Source organism: Diadema antillarum, unplaced genomic scaffold, assembly GCF_040938485.1.
Source record: "Diadema antillarum isolate AM-2024a unplaced genomic scaffold, OU_Dant_1.0 scf00000068, whole genome shotgun sequence".
In the NCBI taxonomy this organism is placed as follows: domain Eukaryota; kingdom Metazoa; phylum Echinodermata; class Echinoidea; order Diadematoida; family Diadematidae; genus Diadema; species Diadema antillarum.
In genome coordinates, this window is record NW_027270957.1 from 163,859 (window position 1) to 188,250 (window position 24,392).

The 24,392-nt window shown below is 37.7% G+C and overlaps 1 protein-coding gene across 1 annotated transcript in view; it reads right to left on the minus strand.

Annotated features, from left to right (window-relative positions):
• The window catches only part of LOC139716615 (uncharacterized), a 192,753-nt gene that overhangs the window by 92,359 nt on the left and 76,002 nt on the right, over nt 1-24,392 (minus strand). The window lies entirely within an intron of this gene.

The window sequence follows — 24,392 nt, forward strand, 5'->3', positions numbered from 1 at the left end:
CTCTCGTAAACAGACTGCTTAATCCTCAGTGAAGGTTGATAGGAAATGTCTGTGATGGACTGTAAATGGCAATGTCATCAAGATTGCTTCACTAGTGGTTTCAAGCTTGAAACACAGCACCTGAATTTCAAAAACAATGATTTTTACAGCCTCTCCTGTACTGCAAAACCATAAATTTTCATGTGCATGGAACTAGCAAATTTCACGAGGAGTCAAGATTCGTGGAAGTAAAATGCACATAAAAAAGTTTTTGTCCACACATTACATTGAATTCCAGTGGCAATTTGCGACAGTTTCAATGCCTTAAAAAAGGCTGTTGCCTCCAATTCTTTAAAGTTTAATTATGCAAATGTTTCCGGTTTTACGGTATCTAATCATTATACAGGTCCTACTCACTCTTGTGTATTATGTACTTGGACAAAAGGGCAGAAATAAACTCAAATGTTCTCCTATACCTCACCAAAATAAGGAGAGTATATTTACAAGAAGCCATAGAAGTGCAAAATCCTTACTTAGCCCCTTGAAGGCTGGACACTTCATTATGTAAATTATCCAGCCCATTTCCAATAGAAACTTGATGAATCCTATGCAAGCTCTATCAAGATTGAAGAATCACATAGGGAAAGGGTTAAGGCCCAGTTTAGTCCTAAATGTTTCATTCTGTAGTATTCCACTGCTATATGGAATAAACTGATGGGGGCTTGGAATCATTCCAAATCAAGTTTGCATTTAGGCAGTCCTGGGTTTCTATAATGAGCCTCCTATCACTAAAATCTGTAAAGAGTTAATAAAGTAGTTCTATTCCTTTTTCTTCCATCTATTTCTGTTCATTCAATTTATTTCACTTCCTTTTTTTTTCTTTCCTCATTCATCATACAAGTAAACATGCCAAGAGAAGGATTTGCAGTAATTAAAATGTCTTGTTCCAATCACATCTGTCAAATATCTTGTACACTATTCTAGTTCATTTCCATGCCATCTCCATTTCTCATTAACCCTTACAGTGCTATGTTCACTAATTAGCATGTCCTTGGATGCTTTCTTTGCAGATATGTCTGGAAACTAACTAACATTGTATCTCTTAATCCCTATGATATCACCAATGCCTTCCTGTTTCACATGTTAGGTTCACACGCTGTTCCTACACTTTAAGTTTAGGTCAAAAACTATACTCTTGATGATTAGCTTGTAGTCTAGCACCGTGTGGATGCACTCAAAAGTTAGCAATCTTGAAGTTTAGTCGATGATTAGAACCATCAAACATCTTAGGGTTTACGCTCCATCAACAAGCCACGGGGGGTCCCCATTCGTAGTTTCGCTCCGTGTGGACACAATAATCAACGAGCTTGTGAGTTAGCGTGAATCTCACTTCTCGTTCGCATCCCAGTCAACCTCCAGCTGCGCTATTTTGTACGGGCATATAAGGCCATCTAGTGAAGACTCCGCATCTGGTGTTGTCATCAAGTAGGATTCACTCGTAACTTAAAGTTTGGGTGCCCGTGTGAATCTGCGTTGTGAATTCACGAGTGGAGCTAATCATTGAAAGTTAAGTTTTCGACCTAAACTTCCAAGTTTGGCAACTGCCTGTGAATTTAACTATAGACTGAAGCAAACTGTTCCTACCCAGTGGGCTGGCTAACCTCTGTTTTACAAGTAGGCCAAGGTTGGAGGGATCAAATCATGCCCATGAAAGAGCATGACAAGTTAGTGCTACGTGCTTGCATGGGCACATAAATGGATGAGAGTATAAAAAACTCACAATTCACATGTGTGAATTTCTAACACTAAAGCAAATTCTGACATTCTTGAAGTCTCTTTATCAGAGTGATTGTCCATATCGGACAAAATCTGCAGTGCTGGTCATATACATCATAGTTCTAGGGCAATTACCCCCTGGAAAATTACCCCAGACCCTTACCCTTATCCTAATCCTAACCCAAACTCTAACCCTAATCTTTACTCTAACCTTATCATTAACCAGTATTTAGCAGGGGGGGGGGGGGGTAATTGCCCTGATACATTACACCTTCTGCAAAGGACTACAGTATGCTGCACATTTCAATGCATAGAGGAAGAGGAATCCACGAAGAGTTCGCTGGAAACCGGGTCAGATGGCGGAAAAGGAAACCCATGAATGATATTCCTGTCCTTGGAAACAATTTGGCCAGCCAGAATTTACTTGTGAATGTGGCATGTAAAACATACTTCTACACCTACAGTGTACAGCAACATCCTATTTTGCTTTAATCAAGTCATTTATTATCATTTTTCCTGACCATTATATTTACGTCATCAGTGGCATCCTATGAGTCATGAAATGTGTGTGTGTGTGTGTGTGTGTGTGTGTGTGTGTGTGTTTGTAATCAAATCAAAAAATCAAGTGTTGAAAACTCATTTATGGAGATTAAGAAAATTATGCTTTCATGACTACATAAAACTCACAGCCTCCTAATTTCCTTTTCATCTGGCATACAAGGCGATTTAGATTTTAATGCTTTTTAATGCTTTTGTTTTAATACTTTTGGAAGGTATTTTGAAGTCGTCTCATCTAGATGTGAATGTGTTATGGTAACTCCAAACTGTAACATTGACATGCGTCACTACATACACAAAAGTTTGTTTAAAGACAGGCAATCATTCAGAATTTGTAAAACACTTTTCTGCTAGCATGTGAAGGTCACTGCAATGCTCAAATTGATTCATTCTACTTTAAAAGTGGATATTTTTGCGTGACAAATTTTTCGCGCTAGGCCGGGTAAGATGAGTTTCGCGTGTTTTTCATTCCGCAAAATCTAGACATCAAATACAGGTACATATGGCAAGCAAAAATATTCACAGGCTTTTATTTTTGTGCTGATTTCTTGTTGCGCGAAATAGGCGAAAATCTAAACACCGCGAAAATTTCAACTTTTACAGTATAATCTTACACATGATCTGCACATAGCCACTCACTTAACTATGCCTGATGCTTTACATCACACCTACAGTAGTACAAAACACTACACCATTACTCAAGCATTTCATATAACGTCTGTCTATCTATCAATAAAAATCCAATCTTTATCTTACCCTCTCTCATAAATGAAGGGAATTTTGCACCACCATCCTTAGTGACAATAATGTTGGGACCAATTTTTGCTCTTTGTCATGGTGAAATTTCATTATAATCGTGTTTGCTGTAATGGAGCGCCCTGTGTATACTTACACATTGCTAGTGAGAAATTACCACAGCCAAACAGTGCTAATGTAGAGTTACTGCTGATGTTGATATGTTTGTTTTTTTCCTTTTAATGTCCCTTCTTACTGTCCCATCAATGCTGATATTTTGAGGAATAACGAGATTTGGAACATGTTTTCTCTGATTCCATAAAACTCCCTCTCCCCTGCACTGTCTTTGGTCCCAGCAAACCACCTGACAGGTTCACAATTCAGCACTGCCTGCGCTCTCTTCACCAAACCCTGTTCCATCAATTAGCCCCTCTTCCTCCACATCCTTGCTCCCATCTCTTATCTTCCTTCTCCCCCTTTCCTCACTGTACCTGGCCTACAGAAGGGGAGCTTGTAATCTCCCCCTTCAAAAAAAGAACACAAAATGAAACAAAAAGAACAAAAACAAAACAAAAACAGAGAGAGCAAGAAAAAAACAAAACATCAACTTTTGCCCCAGAAGTGTGTCATCCTCATTATCAGCTCATCTTTGTTCCATGCAAGCAAAATTGGCTTGGAACGGTTCTGCTTGATATCTCCTTTGGGTCCTTGATACTTCGTAGATTAGCAATGACATCACTCTCATATCTGCCTACATTGAAAGTTATACACATAGCAAGCAAAAGAGAAAAGTTTTGCATTTAAATGATAAGATAAGATAACCTATTGTAGAGAGTTATGAAGGGTTTTTGATTTGGCAGAGAATACTAAGTAATGATGATGATTCACAGAATGAGTGAGAAACTAAAGACCTATCAAACTCTTTACTCTCCTTGCAACTAACATTCAGCACTTCAGCTCTCTCCCTGTTGTGTTGATTCATCAGCAAGCCTTTATCTAAGTAAAGAAAAAACACTTTGTGACAATTTATCATTTTCTCCTGTCTGTATAAATTCATGTCAAGATTGCATCTTACATCGTGCGGTCATCTCATCAAAGTTTAGGCTTCGTCTCCTTCCCTCAAAGTCATCGTTTCACTCTCACTCTCGATCCAAAAGTCACCTTCCTCTGTCCAAACCCAATCTCGCCTTTCCCAGCCTTCTCCCCCCCCCCCAGTCTCTCTCTCTCTAGTTCACTTCATTGATAATGATCTCAGAATCATTCTTTTTCTTCCCATAAACGCAAGTTACAAGTTTCAGAAGCTAGCTTATTATGCCAACTGCTTGATACATCTGTCCTCACTGCCCGCCGATCCCTCTGTCTCTCCTACCGACCTTAGTTCCTACGTAGTCCTTGGTCTGCGGTCATTGATATTTGAATTACAAGAACTTCCTGACCTGTTACATCACCACCAGGACAAGGATGACAAAATAGAAGAAAGTTACAGAAAGATGTCGACTTCTCAGGCTTGTCATAGAGCAACAGGACACATTTGAATTTTCTTTTTAACCATGTCCATAGACTTAATACACGGGCCACCAGCTTCCCATACGGAACAGGTTAAATAAAATCTACAGGTAACAACACTATCTTCAGAGTTTCAGGTTTATAGAAAAAAAGTTTGACAGAAAATTCATAGAAACTTACAAAAATGACTCGTATGGCCCTTCATTACCTAGTAAAGTGTGTGTATGTATTTTGGAGAATGTAAGAAGTATTTCTGGGAGTATTGAGCTACAAATGCCAATTGTAGTGTCTGATCTTCTGATAATTCATTTGATAAAAGGTACAATTTTCCTCTATAAACATTTTGTGCAAGAAAACAGACATGACAGTTTTTGCTGAATGCAGAAAGGCATTGAAACATGTGGGCTTGACGTGAGCATACAGGCATATCTTATGTAACTCTCATTTGCTGTAATCATTCTTGTTGAAAAGATCTTCATTTGTTTCACATCATAATACCATTTCTAGAAAAAACTTGCATATCATTTGGTGTGAAAATGATTAAGCCTGACACAGAATGCAACTTAACTGTAATCATAGCATTGTCTAACAACTGAGTTTACAGTAGAAAGCAGTTCTAGCATCAAACACTGTCTTTGCCCACAAGTAGTGACAATTTCTGCATACCCTTCATCACTCTCTGTATACATACATGTAGATATTTTAAGTGAATCTGATATGATACCCTGACAGGAAATTTCTCTTTGGCTGGCCCCTAATTCTCAATAAGAATGGTATGAATGAGAACCCTGGACAAGGGCCAGCGTCAGTGGACATGCACTGTCAAGCCATCTGACCACAAAGGCTGATTCCTACCCCGAAGTAAATCCAAAGGAAATGATGTTGATATTATTTTATACTCCATATCCTGTGACAGACAGTCATACTCCAAAATAATCTTTGATATCTTTGTTACTTGTTTCTTTGGGGGGATACATTGGTCATCCATCGTACAGGTACAAACTCAAATTGGTGGCACACCTTTCCGAAGATTATCCCCATAATAGGACAAACCTTAACCAGGCTGTATATTGGAGCTACACCCTATTCTTCTATTCGACACTGCTAGCCAGTTAAAAGAAGAGGGAAAGGTGGGATTAATACACACCTGCTTATCAAACCCACATTACACCATTGTGTGAACAAGATATCCACCTATCCACATGATATTTGCATCATTCCTTGCCTTTAATGCAACTTTTGAAACTATTAGTGCCACTTGACATCATTTTCAAGCTACAAGTTTCATGAAAAATTGAACCTTAATTAAAGAAAACTATGAAAGTGTAAACTTCCTAATTTTTCCATATGTAATTATAATCTAGAGATTGTAATCACCCTTTGATTTCATGCCCAAAATGTTTCTAAAGTGCACTGACACACCAGTTGTTCAGACAAAGAGGTTGCTGCAAAAGTCATGCCATTTGAGTTTTTTATGAAATTCTACGAGAGTCCCGTTAACACCAACGACCATGACATCTTACCGTACAGCAGTTCCTGTAAGCATGGGACATAACTTGCAAGTATCAAAAACCCAATAAAATCACACGAGTTAACCCCCCCCCCCCCAAACACACACACCACATGTGAATGACTGGGTAGCAGTAATATCTAAGGATTTTCTGGATATCAACACAACTCTACGTTGACAGCATTAGTCTAACACCTCCTAAATGTTATGCAAAGTCCCCAAAGCCACAACTTGGTGACTTCACGTCCTTTCCGTGAACGTGATCATGAAGGTGAACATGAGGGATTTCAAGAGACAAATACAAATAACAACTAGAGATTGTAATTTGTCATCACTGACAAATTAAGGTGATCCGATTTTTTTTTTAATCAATGATTCGAGTCCTGATCGTAATAGGCATGACAATACAAGTTTCATCTGTGTTTAGAGACATTGGCCGTGTGAGGTTTGGATTCTCATTTAGAAAAGGGAGTCACATCTGCCATCTTTGGTACCAATTCTGTATACACTGAATAACGAAGATACAGCAACGAATACATATGACCTTTGACCCACCTTTACACTCCCAAGATGGCATCTGAGGAAAAAGTGGTTATTTTGTGAAATGATTCTTGCGACATCGTCTATATTCGTGTGCAAAATATGGCAAAGATAGGACAGGTATTCACCAAGATGCAAAATGCAAAGTCTTAGGTACAACATAAAATCTGGGAGAAATTCACCGAAGGGTAAGTGAGAGCTAGTGCTCGATAAAGAAAAGCATGTCGATTTTCACATCAAAAAAAAAATCCCTCCCATAGAGATAACACGTCATAACGAAAATACAGAAAGAAGTACATATGACCTTTGACCTCACTTTGCACACCCAAGATGGCGTCTGAGCAAAAAGTGGTTATTTTGTGAAATGATCCTTGTTACATGGTCTTTGTGTGTGCAAAATATGGGAAAGATAGGACATGTATTCACCAAGATACAGGATGAAACATTTATGACCTTTGACCCTAATTTACATACCCAAGATGGTGTCTGATCAAGTAGTTGTTATTTTATGAAATAATGTACGTGACATGAACTAAACATGTGCAAAATATGGGATTGATAGCCATTGTTGTTGTTCATCTATTGCACAGAAAGTAGTAGAAAGAAAGAAAAATAAAGAAAAAAATATGTTATTTTATAGAAATTTGAAGGAGAAGCATGAAAAAATCAGAAAAAGATAAAGTTAGGAAGGGAGATTAAGAATAACTAAAGAAAAAGAAGAAAAAAAAGTGTTTAAAAAAATGAAAAAAAAAATATTGGCAGGGGTGAGCCTCGAACCAGGGACCTTAGGATTACGAGTCGGATGCGCTATGCAATGACCTATTTCATGCTCCATAGGCCCTGTGTATTAAGCAAAATGACGCTGTATCGAAGCCACGTGCCATTTTCAACCAAGTTTTTCGACGTGATGCCGACGTCGTATGAAAAAATGAAGGGCACACTTACGATAGCCCAAAGTCTCAGCTACAACATACTAAAATCTGGGAAAAATTCACCGAAGCAAAAGTGAGCTAGTGCTCGAAAAAGAGAGTCATGTCAATTTTCACTGCCAGAAAAACTGCTCTCCCATAGAGATAACACGTAAACTGGTCAAATTCTACAAGGATACATTCAATCCATTTTTACGAGGCGATGACGTCATCCAATCAAAATGTTGTTTTTACATTAATGAAAGAACATTTCATAAGCTACAACATACTGAAATATGGGAGAAAATTGGCAGAGGATAAGTGAGATACGCTCGAGTAAACTTGTAATTTGATGACGTCATTTTGAAAATTTACTTTTTTTAATTTATTAAGAAATTTGATATCTTTTAATCATTTTGTCAGCATTGCCTACCCATGAAATGACATGTACAACTCATCAGCTTTCAATATACGTAAAGAAAATGGGGGGTCACCGTCCATCCTGACGAGTAAAATCGGATTTAAAATTGGCAGTTTTTTGGCATAGTTGCACTGTGTATCCCCATTGACGCGCGCGCGGAATTTCAACTTTGACGGCCCCGTATGACGTCATATTGAGTCGGATTGACTTGAAACGTGGTATAAATATTCCTTGACATTTCAGACATCCGATCCGTGTGAAAAAACTGGAAATTTCAATTGCATATGAGCTGTGCGTGCGTATATGCGCGCGCGCGTACGCGTCCGTCCGATTTTTTCAATTTTTCAAAAAATGCTCCAAATGGTCTGAAACGTGTGCAAAAAAATTTTGAGCTCGATTGGAGCATACAAATATTTCAACGCGCGCGTACGCGCACGTTTTAAGAGAAAATATGAATTTTGAGAACATGAGTAGAATCCGCTTGACTTGAAATATATGTGACGTAAATTTCATTGAAAAATTCTATTTCATTAATGAGATATGATTGAGAATGTGTTTTCATATAATGACGTCATAGTGACGTCACGGTCGACTGATCACAATGATACATTAGATTTGCCGTCTTTGGGACATGATACATCAATGGTATAAGTTTGACATTGAGAGGCAATGCACTTTCTGAGCTAACCTCTGCACAACTTTTGCGGAGAAATAACAAAGAATCAGTACAGATACAGAAGGTGATCCGAAGGATACTCGGATCACCTAACAACTGTAAAATGCAAGCATGGCTGACAATGATGAACAATTTTCCCTGTTCATCTCTTTAAAACTTCCTAGGTTTCAAGACTTGGAGGATGGTTGCAGCTTTTTTGTAGTCAGATATGGAATGCAAAGAAACTAGCATTAATTTACTGCCTCTTTATTACATCCACAATCTTTAATTTTGCTATAAAAGAAGATGGTAGCATGATAAACACTGTTGGGTACATTCTTCACTGAAATGAAAATCATCAAAAGCTTATTCATAATCACATAGGTGAGAAAAGCGATTGGCAATATTGTTCCCATTGTACCTGCAAAAAAAAAAAGACATTTATACACAAATGTCATATTTGCTCTAAAATTGATAATGTTTTGAAACTTGCAGCTTGTGTATTTTTTTTTTTTGAAGTGTGTATTACTATGGCACTCCAAACTATTACCCATTGTCTTGATGACCTGTAATTACTTGCATGCTGGTCTGAATTTTGTAAAATATGTGTATAATAACTGTTGGTCAATATTCTTCCCATGTCTCTTGCATCATTTTGAATTGAGTCTTCAAATTCATATAGCATTGGAAGCTATTGGTTTTGAGTAGGAAATTTAACTAAATCCCAATTGCAATGGTCACATGACTTGTTCATTTTTTTTTCTTTGTAATAAATCCCTTAAAGTGATTTCAAAACAAAAATGATGGATCGTTTTGAGCTTCTTATGCACTCTCATAATGACATGTTTTTGCAGTCCATGTCATGCACATGGAATCCAGAATTTCCAAAGGAAACTCTGCCATGAAATCTCAACTCGAGAGGCGAGCCCCGCCCATTTTGCATACCAGTAGGAAGGAAAATAATGAGTCGCTGAGCTGACAAAACCAGAGGGGGATTACAGTTACAGGTTTCCCCTGCCCTGGGAAGGTGCTACGTGATTGTTTTCCATCTCTTGCCACAGATTATACCCTAACCGTATCCTTCTCCAGGATGAGAGACCTGCTCAAAGTTTATGTCATACTGCATTACTAACTCACTAAGATGGGGAGTGACATAAAATCACAGAACTGCAATGGCTACACTTTCTGAAACAGGTGGTTTTTCAGGAGATTCTTGAAATTTTGAAATATATTTGGGTGAAAAAAAAATGTATTTGGGTGAAATAATTTTGCTGGGAGATGATTCCAGAGTTTGGGGGCAAAAGTAGAATACGAATGATCACAAGTAGTTGATTTCTATGTTCCTGGGACTAAAAAAAAAAAAGAGTTGTGATGAGGATATAGTGTGATGAGAAAAGCAATGTAAAGATTGCTTTGATTTTTCTACATAATCCATCTCTTTTATGTGCTGTTTATAATTCAATACAATTGATTTCTGATTTTTTTTTTAAACAGAAAATATCTGATTTCCTTTCTTAAAAGAAAGGAGATCAGACATTAACTCTTTGCTTGATGATGAATGTCCTAATGCATTTGTATGTCATTACAGTATACTGGTACTAATAACATAGTGACCGGATAGAGAAAACCGGTTTGGTTCAAGTTCCTGCCTCATTCAGCAAAAAGAGAGATTAAATTTCAGGGTATTTGGGGATGTTTTCCTTGTTGTTTGAACACAAATCCACCTGCCATGAGCCCCACCCTATAACCTTTGAGGAAATAAATGGATGATGACATCTTTATTCTCATTATGTTTGAGGAAAAGGATATAATTGATGAAAAAAATTGATTTGATGTATTTCTTTCCATCCCTCCTCTTTTTCAATTTTTCATCTCTCTTCCTTTCCTGCCTGTCTTCCTGCTAAATAACCCTTCCACATTCTTTTCCTTGCCTTCTTTCCTCCCTCTCTACTTATACAATAACAATAACAACAGCAACAACAACAACAACAACAACAACTACTACTACTACTACTACTACTACTACCACTACTACTACTACTACTACTCCTACAACTACTACAACTACTGCTACTACTACTAACACTACCACAATTACTGCTAGTAGTTCAATAGTAGTTAGTAATAATGATAATACTAGCATCAATAACAATAATATTAGTAACCATTCATTGCTATGGTGCTCTCACACTTTTTTGGTATTCGCAGAACTCTAACGGTTGAATTTTCAAAAGTCAAAGTTACAAGGTCTAAAGATATGTCTGAGCAACATCTTTAAACCACAAAAAACACATATAAAATAATTAGAGCATAGCAAAAACTACAAAAACCAAAAAAACTACAGTATTGTTTCTATGTCACAATAGGAATATATCATCCACCAAAAGTAGAACTAGAGCATATCAAATGAAGAGCAATATTTGCAAGGTTGATAGCATCACCATGCTTCCATTTGTATTTCCTCGGCATGGAACAAAGAAAATAAAACATTTCTACATCTTGAGACAGAAAATAGCACTTTATTGTCACTGGATAAATCCTTTAATGACATTTATAACCATCACATACAGTATGGAATCCATTAAAACACAGGAAAAAACAACACGCACCACAGATGTCAAAGCAATGTTTTAGCTGTCACGATATTGCATCCTTTTGGGAACACCCCCAGCAAAAACAAAACAGAACAAGCAAAAAAAAAAAATACCCACCCCACATTCATCTGTACTTCTCTGTCACTGCTGGGATTCATAAAAATGACATAAGAAATAAAGTTTGTCATCAACATGCAGACACGTAAGGATCTGGTTGTCTCAGAATTATCATTCTGCAAATTATTTCAAAATTTACAAGTGTGACATAAAGGACAAAACACATGCTTGTTATGTTTCAGTCTTAAAAACTCTGACGAATATTCCTTGGGACCCTCTTTGGCACCAGAAAGGAGTGGTGGGGTGGTGGGGGATGAGCCAGGGGCCGAGGTCTTTGCAAACCCTCTACAAAAACTTTCTTCGATGAGACAGTAACTGAATTTTTCCTTAAGGTCAGGGGGTGAGTTTATGTGACAGTAGCATCCTGTTGGCATACGGGGTGAGAGAAGGAGCAGGAAACGGCTTCCCTAAGTCGAGGCTGACACGGTAATTTGGTCTAGGGGGGTGTCTAGCTGATGGACGGGGAAGACCCAAATAAAGTTTTGTGACAAAGTGTCCCCCCTTCCTTGTCTGGATGCAGGGGGTGGTGTGCAAATTGGCAACTAATTTAGAGACCAAAATCACCCACGCATTCTTGAAAGGAGACTTTTCAAATTCTCTTTATTGCCTATCAATTGTAGCTAAATATACGTCATTGCTAAAACAAAATATGCCAAAACGAGATGAGGAAAAACAGTATCACAAAGGATAAGCAGGATGAGACAAAATGACATTATACAGCTTACTCAAGTTGACAAATCTGTCTAAATATGTGAAGTCACAAGTTTCAATTCCTTTCAAATCATATTACAGCCACTATTTTAGACCCTGTAGAGTATGTGTGTCTCATTGTATTAAAGTTAACTGTTTGGAAAAACTCCTAGGAAAGGTCATTTTCCATATTCATACAACAAATGAGATAATTTCTTTCTTTCTTTTTCTTTCCAAAGATGTGTTTTGTTGTTTGTTTTTTGCTTTTGTTTTTCTCTCATAGACACACAGGCTCATCACCACCCTCCCTGGTGCATGTAATTTTTCTGGAGGCAACTTTCTCCATCCTAAACAGGCAATGCTTGCCTAATCAAGTTGTTTTGAGTATTAATCAGATTAAGTAAATTAACAAGTAGATATATGATTCTTTGTGTGCCACAATCAAATGCCAGACTCAGTCGACGGCTTGCCAACTTCACATATTTGGCTCAAATGCACAATTATGCAGAAACCTATTTTGTTTTGAAATACTTTCCATTTATAAGAAAAAAAAACAGTCATTGCTTCACCATATAGTTTACATCACATCAAAGCTTACAATTTTTCCTACAATTTTGCTGACTGCATTTCCAGCATAAATGCTTCTATTTAAAAAAATACATGGCTTTGAAAATCAGAATGCTTTCCCAAAATGCTTATGCATTGCAGTCTCAGGGTAATGTGGCACACAGGGGGTTTGCACTGTGGCACATAAAGTAAAGCAAGCATAATTTATAAGAAAGTTCAATCAATATTTCAGAACCACAAGCAACTAAATTCAAATTCCTAATACACACTGAGCAATTTTCCTTGTCACAGAATGTAAAGATTGCTTTGATTTTTCTACACAGTCACTCTTTTTCATGAGCTGTTTATAATTCATTAAAAAAAAAAAAGTGTGAATTACATGAAACAGTCTTCTTTAATTTTGGCAACAACCTAATGGGCTCTTCCAATCTTATTTCTGGTAGGTCAAATTTTCAGGGTTACTTGTGCATTTCATAATGTCCAGGCTTTGTTAGTCTTTGCCTTGCAACTTTCAAGATTTCCCCTAAAAAATTTTCTTGCTGAAGAGTTCACCTTTCCCTTCAGAATGGGGGACTTTCTGATGAATATCAGCGAGCGCAAGAGTGAAATCAAGCCTTGTGACATATATTCCGAGCCCCTTTTTTGTTCCATACTCACTGGCTACTTGCCAATAGAAAATTTGTCACAGAGTTCACCTGCTATGGACAAAAAGTTTACTGACTGCTGACTCCATTTTGTAATGATATGCCTGGGGTATATGTTCACTTTTTTGTTCAAGATATCCTTACACTGAATGGAATAAAAGGGGGATAATAATGATGTACATGTGGACAGTACCTAAGTACCTAATAATTACATTCTAGCTTATACCACAGTAACCAGTGGCAGCAAGTTGTAATGTACATGTCGTCTGTGGTGTAACCACTGACTGTACTTGTTCGCCTAGCGTCACAGTGCCTTTTACTTGAAACATCTAATACTTGAAGTCAGTGGTTTGCTGAAGTTTGCACAAAATTTTTCACCAAAGGAAGTTCTTGATTTTTAGCTCTTTAAAATAAGTTTATTTTGATGGGAAACCTTCATGAAAATGTATCATCAAGAAAGCTGTGCAGGTCATGCTATAAGAAGCTTCCATGGCATGGAGATTTGGATGCAGTTCCAGCAGTTAAAGTTCATTATTCCAAAGGTGTATCCTCCTAAATGTTCATTCTTCCAAAAATTAAATAAGGTTCATTTTTCCAAAAATGAAATAAAGTTTTTTATAATGCAGGTTCGTTAATTTGAAAATGAAAAAAAAGTTCTTTATTCTCAAGGTTACTGATTAATCCAAAAGTGAAATAAGGTTCATTATTTTAAAGGTTCATTAGAAAGCACCATCTTTTCTTTCTTAGAATGACAAACCTTCATAATAACGAGCCCTTCTTTCATTTTTAGAATGACAAACCTTCAGAATAACAAGCCCTTTTTTTCATTTTTAAAATAACAAACCTTCAGAATAACAAGCCCTTTTTTCATTTTTAGAATGACAAACCTTCAGAATAACAAATATGTCTTCATTTTTGGATTAATGAACCCTCAGAATAATGAATCTTGACCCTTTGGAATAATGAACCGTATTTCATTTATGAAATTACCTTTGGAACGGCACAACAAATGTTTGGACTAAAGAAATCTTTTTTCTTTTCCAGTTTAATGAACATCTAAATACATGGAATTTGTGTGCTTTGGAATAACAATCACTATTTCATTTTCAGATTAATGAACCTTCAGGATAACGAACATCACTCACTTTAATCCACTGGGGATGAGTCCCGAGTATACTCGAGCGAGTATCTATTGGAAATGCTTGTTGTAGTAAAATCAGCCTGTCCTCAATGGGTTAAGCATGTGCAACACAACTTCTATGCAGACTTTACACTTTGTGGTTATGATTTTGAACATGTTCTACAACGATACTTAACCAAGTACACATATTCCAGAACCTTAATTGGAGCATACTACCTACTATTGACATTGCAAGGTAATGTTAACAATGTACTCACAACCTGGTGCACCTGACAACCTGTTTCCATTCAATGTAAATGTAAACTACATTCACTGAAGCCAGCTTCAATTAGATTATGTAATGACTCTAGGCGGAAATGATGCATTAGGCTTCTCAAAGCCACAAGAAAGTATCACCATAGTCTTTATGTTTGAATTCACCACAGCTGTATATTTCACACTTTCATTCTGAAGTGTGTACATTGCCAATTCCTTGTGATTAATTCACCTAAAAAGCCAGTTTGGAGTTAGCTCATGTGCACAGTGGTAAAAATTACCTTTTTGTTTTTCTCAGTTGGTTAGGCACTTTATTCATTTCCAAAAAGACATAATGCACAAGCTTGCCTGATGTACCAATTTATGGAATTCATCAATAACGTTCAAACAAATTAGAGTGAACCTGCCAGGACAGGTAACCAGAATGGTTAGTCAATTAACACTTGGGGACATTGCATTCATTTTATTATTTTGCATTGAATGCATAAACACACTCTTACTACTGATATTGTCAAATACAACACTTGTTGTCAGGTACATTGCAGATGTGCTGGCATGCACTATTTATCAGAAGTACATGAATAATCATTCATATTACAGATGCTTATCTCATTAAATCTAGAAACTCACATGCCTGTTGGTACAAATGTGGAACTCCAAAGTGGACTATTAATTGATGGTACTGTAAAGGCTTTTTGATTGTATTGTCACAAGTTGGTGTTGATATACATGTATGCAAGACAAAAACTAAACTGTATTTTCATATGGCCTATTTTGTTACAAAATCAGTCATTTTGTTACAAAGTGATCATTAATGATTATTTCGTTGACGAAATGACTGATTTCGTGACGAAATATGGCCATGCGACACTTGGCGCCCCATAAAAAACTATGGTCTTTGTCCATGGTTTAAACCATGGACAAGATTGTACCACCTTTATGAATTTGGGCCAAAGTGAAATAAAGTTCATAAATCTGAAAATGAAAAGAAGGGGCATACTTTCAAACCTTCAGAATTGTGAATATCATTTTACTTCTCGATTAACAAACCTTCGGAATAATGAACTGTTAAATGAAGATATTGCTTTTTCTCCTGAAAAGGGATCGCTGTAGTTTTCGATCACAAATTCAATCTTTTATGAAATTGTCCCAGTAAATAGAAGTTTTGAAATATAACATGACATTTACTTCATAGCAGATTTTCTTCTTGTGGAGTCATGACCATATACTCATCATGATCACGATTATGCATTGTTGTTTTCGCTGTATTTATTTGTTTTTATAGACGATTAAATAAAATCAGCTCAACTAAATACATATGTATACAAGTGTGGAAGAATCAAGTCATTAAAAAGAAAGGGTCATGACTAAAAGACAGAAAACAGGACCCATCCCCCCAAAAAAGAGAAGAAATTAACACAGCAGATGAACAGAAAAGATGATGAAGAGAGAGGAAAAAACAAAAAACAAACAAACAAAATGAGCCCATTAGCAATCACTCCACTTGTTGTATCTGGAGAAATGAAAAACCACAACACTTGCACTATTTGATTACAGAGATGATGGCTTGCTTTAACTCCTCCGCAAGTGTTTGTGGACATCTTTCATCACCGAGATCCTTCCAAGTGGGCAGACTGGGATGATCTCCTTGACTCAGTCATCCACCTCTACGATGGATCCACCTACTTGACCACAGATTAACCCTCCCGACCCCAAGCATCACCCTAAGCTTTACCTATGAGATACTCTGGCAAGCAGGGGCTTAACCAGCATAAAGCCTTGAGTTTTTTCTCTCTCTCTTGACAGAATTTGCCTCCTCCCTTTTATCCTTGAAGATATCTGTCATTTAGGGGGGATCACTGGTACAGTCACAGAAAAATGAATGAAACCGGTATGATATTCGGCAAAAACATCCTCTCAAGCAGATCATCTACACCCTCGGTATGTTTGATTTTAAGTCTAGACTTCCAATTCCCTTGAAAACTTTGTAAAAATTGAAATCACTCTTCAGGTTTGACTTGCTTTGGTAAAGGGGTGGGGGGGGGGGGGGGAGAATATCCTCAGTGGGGGTAAGCAGCATTTGATGGCAGGCATTGATAATCTTCATGTGAGAAATCCCACAAAAATCCAATGAAATAGAAAGAAAAAGATTTCTTGACTGATCAATGCTGTCAAGTCTTCCCCGCCCTCCCTTCCATTTTCACCACCTAGTAGATGAGTAAAGCTCTAACAGAAGAAAAAAAAGTGAAAAAAAAAGACAGCATCACTTACGTCATGGAGGTGTGGTTCGGATCTGGGTTTAGACTGTGGTTTTGTTATCACTAACTTCGTATACTTACTACTACCTAAAAATAGGGAAGAAAGCTTCCCTAATTTTAGTAGTAAGTATACAAAGTTAGTGATAACAAAACCACGGTTGCAAGTAAAACTTTCAAAAATGCACATCCAGAGAGTGCTTTATGTGACTTGTGATGGCAATAATTGGGCGAAAGATAGAGCCAAAATGATCTTTACTTTATGTCTTATTTTTGGTAATCATTTTTCTCTTAAAAAAATATCACAGAAAATACAATTGTATCATGTCAGATACATCCACAAATGTCATAACAAGACAAATATCGCATTAATTAATATCATATCATGGTACCAATGACCATAAATCTTTGTAGATTTCAACAATTTGCAAATCCTGGCAAATTTCCAAAGGTTGCACAGATGACTACACATAACTACAACAAAGAACATAGTTCGTCACCTGCCCAGCAGAAGGGCCATGAGGCCTGCTTGTGAAAAATCACACAAAAGAAGATGGTTACACCCTCATGAAACACTTTTCAAAATTCTGTAAAATTATGTCATGCACCAAATTCAAGTTTGAGGTTGAAATTTCATGCTGGGGCTCCTTCTGTCAAGCAGGGGACGGTACCTTTGAATCCCCCCCCCCCCCAAAAAAAAAGGTATCAATAAGTTATGGGTCAGGTTTCAAACTCATTCAAACTCTTTACATTCATATATTGCTGTTCATATCTCACTGATATGAAAGGTCTTATAATATCACACCTGTAGCACATGGCAAAATTTATATTTATGGAGTCTCTTGAAAAGTCACTTGAATTGATATTAGCAGTCTGGCAGACAGTGAAAAGTTCACAGCACAAAAACATAGTTTGTACTTACCCCTATCATGAGTCCCAGTTTCGGGATCATTCTAACAACGTTCACCTGATTCTGTGAGATATACATACGAAGGTTTTTTGGGGTAATCCGTTATTAATCCATCAACCAATCAGTGAAGTGTGTTCACCTGTGCATCCTTCAGATCCTCTGTTACCAACAGAAACACAGTATATACCTGTTCCACAAAACATGAATACGATTTCCTCGTATCACAACGTGGTGTTTCCCTGCTTTATAATCTTGTCATGATTGTCTACTCGGCTTTTTTTTTTGTGGGGAATCCCTCGAAAGAAACTTGCGACAGCGAAAACATTTCACAATGGCAAAGCGTAAGTGTGCGAGGCGGAAAATGAAGTTATTCACCTGAATGTGAGAGCAGTGCCAACTATGCGCCTGCACACTAGATATCTCACTTCCCTCCAACGCATACCCAACTCCAGGGAAACGGGGCAAATAGTTCATGTAACATTGATCCTCACATGGAACAGGGAGTTTACAGAGACTTCATTCCACAAGTGAAAGAGAGAGAGAGAGAAGGGGAAAAAAATGACTTCTTCCCTAGCATGAGTCAGAGAGATGGGTACTTTGGCAACAACGTGCGCATTGTGAAACTCCGAATTACCGTGGTGATGAGGGCAGTCGACTACTGAGCACACACGTAGGCCTATGTATTGGCAAGAAGGTCAGACAGAGTTTTTTTTTTTTTTTTTGGGGGGGGGGGTTATACTACCTGACCGAAAACAAACATTAGCTGAGCAATATTACTGTAGAAAGATAGGGAATATCCCCTAAAAATCCATCTCCAATGACGACACTATGCAGGAGTCAGTCAGAATCCGTGCTGAAGTCATGCCTTAGGCAACGATGTCTCTCAGAAGTAGATTTTCTTTTGTTTTTCCTTTCAGAGAGGTAGTCATACTACTTTGCAAGCAACGCACCATATACAGGGGGAGCTATTCAGGTTTCCACGATTGTGCCTCCCTAGGTCGATGATGCTGGCTGATGAGACATAAGACAGGAATTCCCTGCTTTCAGGAAGCCGCCGGACTGAAGATAAATGACCTTGGTTTTTAATGAATAATCACAGAGAAAAGACCAAATAAGCCAACACATGGAAAATGTCAGCGATTGAAGAGATGAGCACAAGGCGTATTTCCGTAGGCATTCAAAGTGTGCTTCTTCAGTAGTGTAACTCGATCGTGCTGCAACGGATCGAGTGAGGGGTAACAGCACATGTAACAAGGCGCCACAGAGGGGCGATACAGCCACCACTGTGTCATGTCACAGTAGCAGCGTGCGTTGGGCACAACGGTGGTTTTTCAGACTGTCCACAGATTGACAGGTGGCATTGACGAGGGCAGGCTCTCTGTGCAAAACAGCGAGAGAGTGCAATGAGGGGGAGACCCCTTTCTCAGAGTGAGGTTTCAATGTCTTATGTTTCCTACCCTAGCATTACGTTAACCACCATTCACTCAATAACTATCATCTATCTTTTTCTCTCCTAATTACAACTGCTGTCTGATAATGCATAAAGTCCTTCCATCAAAACATCTAAGTTTTCAGTCATTTAAAAATCATCTTCCTTTTGTTCAACATACATAATTACCTCTTAGCCTAACGGTTCACCGAAAAGGGATCACCACTCTGAAGCAGCAGACAGAAAAGCCGCAAAAAAATGCACATGACCCTGCTGAAAAAAAAAAGGTGAAAATCGCAAACTCATGATCGATCGCTTCTCGACCAATCGCAGGATTGCTTACACAAGTTCTCAAATATGTCAGATGACAATGTTTTCCCGAAGTACATCGAAGGGTATTTCCCCATGGGAGAGGTGTTTATTAATAGTGCATCAGCTGATGTGAGTTAGCACTGCCACATTAAAAATGATCAGAGCCATGATCAATTTTACAGTGAGCACCAAAATATCTCACACTGACTTGGAAGTATGGTGTTACTGCACGGACCAACCACTTCCCTTGACATGTAAAAATTATATGAAATTATGACTCAACATCCGATAGAATTGCCACATAAATGATAAGAGCTATAATCATACTGTTAGCACTGAAATATCTTATGCTGTCTTTGAAGTTGGCATTATATACTCTGTACAGACCAACCACTTCCCTTGACATGTTAAAAATTATGTGAAATTATGACTCAACACCAATGGAACATGCTTTCATCACTTTCATCCAAAATCTCTCTCTCTCTCTCTTTCTTTCCCTAATTCTCTAACTTCCCGGCACTAAAATGATCTCAGATTACTCCAAAGTCATGGTTATCTGCACATGACTGCATACCCCACCCAGCCCGGCTGGGGAAAAGAACATTGAGGTCCCTCCTCTAACTGACCCTAGGGCAATTTCCTGCAAGGGGACATAACATTTACCCAGAGATACTGGCATAACGACAAGCTGAGACACAGTACTCGGCCTTTACCAAGGGGTCATGCCAGTGTTGTACCGTATATGTCCAACAAAACAAAAAAATTACAATGGGAACCTTTGCAATGATAACTTTAAAAAAAAAAACTAGATATATCGCTATGGCTACTGATATGCCTCCGCCATAATGCATGGTTCTACTAATAGGTCTATAGTACAATGTCTTGACAATGTGTGATGACAGTTTCACACAATTGGCAAAATATTAAAATGACAGGTTTGACACAAATGAGCTGAATGTTCACTTTCCTAGAACTAGGTTCAATTGGATGAATGATTAAAATGTCAGAGTGCAGGTATTTGGGGAACTGATGATTTTTACTTGACTTTTGACCCTTTTATAAGTTTATGCATTGAGTAATTTTCAAGGTATTGAGAAAAAGTATAATTTCAGTATCAAATGGGAAAATAGCATTATCTAAACCTGGCCTTTGACCTTTGACCTCACAGTTCCAAAGAGAATCACTGTTAGGTTGAACATGCATAAATATGTAAGTTTCAAGATGATACCTTGAGTTACTTTAGAGATATGGAGGAAAAAGTGCAATTTAGCACTTTCACTTGACCTTTGACCTTTGACCTTTTGGCAAGAAACTTCCCCAAAAATATATATTGGATAATACATGCCATACATCAAGTTAAAAAAAACAACACCTTAGGCATATTGCATTTTAAGGAAAGTAGTGATATTTTGAAGATTTGACCTTGACCTTTGACCCCCTGACCTTTGACTCATGACCCCCAACTTCCCTAGATAATCACTGCCCATCGGTACAAGCATATATACTAAGTTCCATGAAGATACCTTGAACCATTTGCGAGATATGGAGAAAAACATGAAAAATTTCAATTTTTTTTTTCACAAAATAACCTGTGACCTTTGACCTTTGACCCTGTGACCCTAAAATCCACACAAAGTATTATCCCCCAAGGATATACCCTCATACCAAGTTTGATGTAAAACCACCACACGGTTCTTGAGATATCGACAAAAACAAAACGGGACGGACGGACGTACGGACGTACGGACGTACGGACGGACGGACGGACGGACGGACGGACGGACGACCCGTAAACATAATGCCTCCGGCCACTTCGTTGCGGAGGCATAAAAATCAATCCAAATACAATTTCAGGGTATGAAACTATAACTTATTATCCACATCTTACAGAAAACCCCATCCCATTTACTTCAATGGTCAAAGAGAAATGAGGACTTTTGTAGAGCATGTCAGGAATCCCTTCAATCCAAGTTCTGTCCATTGTGTTCACACATTATGCAGTTCCAAGAGCATCCAAGTGCTAAATCTGGAAGAATCAGACCCGTGACATGCTTTACAACAATCCCCATTTCTCTGTAACGTCTTAACCACATTGAATGGGGTTTTCTGCAAAATAAAGCTAAGATGTTTTATTCTAAGACCCTGAACTAGCATTTAGACAGTTAGAACATATTGATAGTTATCAATGCGAAAATCTGATTGTAGTTTTTTTGGGGACATACTGTATGAAACGTACCATTTTCATTTTCTATGTTGCCATGTTTAATGAAATCTGAAATCTGAAGAAGAACTTATATTCTTCATGTTCACAAAAATCATTTCAATTGCATATGAGGACGATCAAGTGATAATAAAAATACTGCAAATATGGGACGATTCCAACAAACTGCAGTATACATATCATTACTGTCCTAGTAATTACAGTAATGGAAAAAAAAACACACACTTGAGGCAATATTTACTAATAAAAGTGTTATTCCTCAATCCTTTCTGTTGAAACGACCATGTATATAAAATCACACAGCATAGTTTAATCTCTGCAGTGGGTACATGAATGTGCATAATGCTCTTCAGCAAAGTTCTGATATTATCACTCGCCCGGCAGAAGGGCCCTAGCAAGTTTACATCCTGCTAGCCTTAGGGCCCTTCTCCTGGGCAGGCAATAAATTATGTGCATGAAGTTTTTATACAATTACTCTTAGTTCACTTTGACATTTTAACATGCCAGTCACTGCCACAAAAGGCTATCAACTTTTTTTTTGACAACTACGGACTGCATGAGATGACAGTGAGGTGATGAGTTTGGATGACACCAGTGACATAAGATGTGTATACTAGGTAGTGGTTATATCTTCCTCATTCTTCTCAAGTTGGCTTGAGATGACCTTTTGTGACCTTTTACTTCAGACACCTGTCACATGATCAATAATGGAATGAATCCAGAGCGACATTGGTAAAACTGTAATTTTCATCTTCAATCAGAACAAGAACAAAAACAGAGAAATGCTCTTTTTATGACCATGATCCTTAAAAAAAAAAGAAAGCCTGATATCTGCCTGTCAATTTTCTTTAAAGTGAGTGAGACAGTTTAGGCATGATGGACTTAAGTCAATTGCTAGACTATTACAGGGGCTTACTGTCTAAAATTAAAAATCAGGCCGTTTACCATATGTCATATATGACAAGCAAATATTGCCTACAGGAGATAATCATATTCAAAATTTAAAAAAAAAAACACCCAAAAATGAAGAAAGTCTAATTGAAGACATTCCCTCTGTCGTAGCTCTTCCATGACCAGTTGTTCAATAACTGAGCGTAAGGGTTGAAATTCGCATGGCTTGGGAGCATGATGGGGAATAATATGATGTGTGGTGGTTCATGCCAAGTCAATCAATTGAGGTTTCAATTTCATCCAGCCCAAAACCAAAGCACAGCTTTCCAATGCTAAAGGGATTACTGCCATTTTAACCCTGCCCAAAGAATTCTGCATTATATGATGGCAAGCGTCTGAGAATTTGTTTATACAGTGTTTACAGTTTCCGCTTGCCGGGTCTCCCCTGATAAAAGTTTGGATCGGGCCCAGACTCTAGTTTCATGTTTGTCTTAATCTCAGGAAAGTCAATGGATGATCCGCATGCGAGGACGTATTTTCCATCAGGTAGCCTTTTTGCAAACACTGAGGGCGCTTTGCATGGGATTAGCTTTGCCCTACATTTATGACTCTTGTGTCTTGACTGAGGATTCCTGCACTGCCCTTCACCTTCCTTTTAACCTGTTCCATAAGAGAACCTGGTGGCATGCATATTAAGTCTATTGGCATTTCAGAATTCAGTATTGAATGGGCTAATAGGGAAATCATGAGTGATGGTTGTTGTTTTTATGCCTTGTCATGTGTAATTTCAAAGTGTTGATATGGTTGTTTGACATATTAGGAAATGAATGAAACAGAAATAACAACCATTTATGAATATAAGAATAACTCATTTGAAGAGTGGATTGATAAATGAATAAACGATGTAGATATTGGATGAATAACATACAAACAATTCTATTTCAGGCACTGGTTCTAGAAAGAATTACAAACTTCTTCAAGTAAGGGCCTTATACCTTGGACCTCTTCGGGACTAAGGTTCCAAAGTGAACAGCTTCAGATACCATTTCTTGCAATGATTCCTTGCAGGGTAGCCAATGTTAGTCATTACAGCTTGGTGACAAGGAAGATGGACAATATACAAAAAGTTCCATGCATAATTAATCTAAAAAAAAAAAGATTACCTGGGTAAACCTTCCCTTTGAATACTCTGTGTTTTATTTCATCCTGTTTGTGATCTATGAAACAATTCATTTAATGTATTATAACTTGCAATATGAAGCTTGTAATACCATTTACACAAACACATGATTGATAAAATGTAAAATTAAACAATGTGCAAGCACATATACCTTACACCTTGCTGTCCATGTTGCAACTAGCACTACCTTGGCAAGGTAGAGTGAGCCTTCGACAATAGATGGCGCTCTACACTCTACTATGATGAAAGGAAACAATTGGTAGCAGCAATTTCCCTTGACCACAGCCTTATAATCAGACAGTAGGTACGAGGGAAATGAAATTCAATCCACACATCAGATATAATCACTTAGATGAGCTCTCTTTTTTTTTTCTTTTTTTTTAAGTTTCTAAGCCTGGCAAATAGAAAGATGGTAAAATGTCATGCTTAACTGCATAATATAGGCTATATATTATATAGTAATACTTTGAAGTCAGATTGTCTGAAAATCCTCAGCTCTGCTTGCCTCCCAAAGAACCAATTCTTGCCATGGTCTATCTTTGAATAACCTTAGCAGTTTGGTTTACTGATTAGGGAACGAGACAATTACATCTGCATA